Genomic DNA, 3,538 nt, shown 5'->3' on the forward strand with positions numbered 1-3,538 from the left:
CCACTGCTGCTCGCTCCACTTCTGACATTGAACTCCGGAACCCGGGGAGACACTTGTCTCACTACACGTTGTGATTGTGGGTGTATAGTATGCAAAGAGGCGAGAGACGGACTGAGCTGGCGGATGTACCGTCACCCCAAAGAAACAAACACCCTAAAACTCGCTTCGCTGAGACATTGTCACCGTGTTGGACCGCCCGTTTGAATGGTGTTACAGATGGGGAAAGGGACAGGGGGTGGCCGGCTCCGCAGGCAGAAAATGCACGAGTAAAGCTAGATGTACACGAGAAAGTAAGATTTGCCAATGGATGATAAGTTTCATGCGCAGAAGGGAAGTTCAGTGTGTGTGTGTGTGTGTGTGTGTGTGTGTACGTATGTGCTTTGGAAGGAAGAGCAGACAGCAAAAGCTACTATGTCTGGGTAACCCTGATTTACCAGCCGCTTAGGGCTTTCCAGATGAAGCTCTGTACCCACAGACAACTGACCTCTTTCCACTTATCCCTGCTTATTCTCTCAGAGATCCTTAAGCAGGGAATGGGATTTCTTTCTCCCCAAGGCCACCACACACACCAACACACCTGCGATCATGTAGGTCTTCCCGCCGCCTTTACTGAGACAAAAGTGTGCTGGGGAGACCTGGCCGGAGCTGACCTATCTTTCAAGCAAGTTATGTAATCAGGGAAACCCAGTAGAGGCCTGCAAGTTGGTCAGTGTTCGCCTACACCTAGCCGGGAAGCGAAGATGACTTGGTATTTAAGCAGAATGCAAACACCGCTTCAGACGGAGAAAAGTACCCTCAGATGAAATCTACAGCGTGCTACTAATGCCGAGGCAGGCATTCTGGGGCTCCTCTTCCTCCCTCAGTGCCTACCAACCCCCCGGATTAGCTAAAGGAAACAAGATGAACTGCCAACCTCACCAGTCACTCTGCAGGGCAGCCCCGCAGCCTGAAGACCTTCAAGGCTCCCCAAATGTCCTCAAACAGTCTTCAGGCTCCCCAGTGAGCTTGGCAGTACATCCCTCTCTTTCTAGTCAGGAGTGGAACAATGTATATTTTAACATAAACCTTAAATGTTATGATTATGTAAAAATATACCACCTAACATGGTATGCTAACTGAGTTTAAGCCACCTTCTCTTTTCTTTTAGCCAACCCTATTTTGTTCTATTTCAACATCATCTTAATCATGACCAGGCAGTTATTTTAGTCAGCATTTTTCTGACACAAGCATTGTCTTCCTGCCCACAGCCTGTTCCAAGGAAACCCTGCCCCACCAAACGTCCCCGGTCTCATGGGGTCCTGTCTGCTACAGACACATTGTATGGGGAGAGGAACGGGCACCTCAAGGAGAGAATCTGTGACACGCTGGCCACCAATGGCCTGGCATGACAGAGATGAAGCCAACTGGCAATGGGCGAGGTGCGGATAAGGACAAAGGAAGAGAACTGGATGCCTTCACAAGGGGTGAACAGGGCAGAGAGAGGGAGCAGAGAACAGGAAAAAGGCAGGGGGAAGCAGGACCAAGAAGCCATTAGGCCCAACTGTGTTCTAGTTTTTTATTTCCCTCACCATTCTACTTACCACAGCCCATGCTAACTCTCTTTCAGGGAGTTCCATCCTGACTCAGACGCCAAATGTTTTCAACTAACCAAAAACCAGAACCTTAAGGAAATAGTGTAGGTGGCTAAACATCAATGGTAAGAAATGGGGAAAATAGGAACAATACTGTGCTGTGATCTCTCAGAGCGGGGACTTTGGAAATGCAAAAAATCAGAGGAGGACACCAGGTGCCAAGGGCAAGAGAAGCCCAGGGGATGGATGAAGCAAGCACGCCTAGAGCCCACCCTTCCCAAGGAAGGCCCCGGCACTCAGGCACTTGCTTCATTAGACCATTCTGCATGCTTCTCCAACCCCTCTATTTTCAGTCAGGAGTGGAACAATGTATATTTTAACATAAATTTTAAAAGTTATAATAATGTAAAAATATACCATCTAACATGTTATGCTGAGTTTAAGTCACTCTCTCTTTTCTTCTAGCCAATCCTATTTGTTCTATTTCAACTCCATCTTATTCATGACCAGGCAGTTATTTTAGTCAGAATTTTTCTTGGTTTCAAGGTCTGTACTGAACTAATATGACAGAACTACTAAAAAGCAAGTTTTCAAAATAGAATGAAGAAATAGCTAAATAGGGTCACAAGTCATTGGTGGGTTCAGATGCAGGTTGAGGGTCACTTTTCATTCATTTGCATTCTCAAAATATGCATTTTTAAAATTTAGGGAATGCATATGATATCCATTTATTAAGGTTGTCAGCAACAAAAAAGTCAAGTTTCTTTACTGTACTTTTAGATTGTTGACTGAAAGCCATTTAGAATGTGAACTTAAACAAAAACCTTCCTCAGAAAAGAGAGAACTGGCAAGAAGATTAGGAGTGAAAAGTACAAAAGGATGAAAACAATGAGACAGGCAGAATCAGCAAATACATTTTAAAATGGGATTCAGTCGTGAAACTAGACTTCCATGGCTAGAACAGATACATTTCTTTCATTGTTTAATTGTTCTATTCTATTTCTGAACCCACTGAATGAATTAGAACAGTTTTTTTGAGCAAGAAAGAAATCAGGGCCTGATCATTTGCTCAGCAGGGGTGAGGAGATGAGAATCACAGGTAAGAGCAAGTTAGGCTCCACTCTGCTTTAGCTTCCCACTCTCCAGCCCAGACCGAAGTTTTACTTTCCCATTGTCATTTCCATTTCTCCATTACCTCTCCCTTCCCTAACCCACTCCAGACACATGTGGACCACATCCCAAGACAGGCCTGAAATTTGAGGATAACCTCTTCTTAGCATGTTTCCCTGTCTGTTGATTTGAGTGGTGGATTTTTTTGTTTGTTTGTTTGTTTTTCAGTCATCTTAGAAATAGGACTACCATCATGCTCGACTCTATGTCATTCGATGTCCATGATGTCAAACAAAGTGCCTGGTATTTCAGAGAGATCTAATTTCTGAGGAATCATCTGAGACCATCAATTATGAATTTATTTCATGAGAATGTCCCAACAGTAGTCGGAATGGGTGCTTTTCAGGACATCCCAGGATTATGCATCTTTTAAACAGTTCCCTGTTCCCTATAATACTCTGGTTAAGATCAAATTGCAGACAGCAGCAGAAGATTGATATGAAACTAAAATAAAATCATGCAGCAGATGCAAGCACGTGTGAAATGAGACAGAAAAGATAGATGGGCAACTTGAAGTTTGACAGCTTATTGGAAAAGTCTCAGAGGAACTTAAAGGTTTAAAAAATAAAACACATTAGTCCTCTTAGTAGGATACAGATATATGTTAAACACGCATTTCACATGTAAGGAAATAGTGTTGGTTCTGTCTGTGTTAAAGAAAACAACTGTAAGAAACAGCAAAAAGAATAGTTTACCAAAGGCAACCTCACAGCCTCTGTGAGTCTGATACACAGGAAAACTCAATTATCTATCTGGAGAGCATCCAGCAATATCATGCTTAATGTGAGGCATTGGAG

Source organism: Myotis brandtii, unplaced genomic scaffold, assembly GCF_000412655.1.
Source record: "Myotis brandtii unplaced genomic scaffold, ASM41265v1 scaffold328, whole genome shotgun sequence".
NCBI lineage: Eukaryota > Metazoa > Chordata > Mammalia > Chiroptera > Vespertilionidae > Myotis > Myotis brandtii.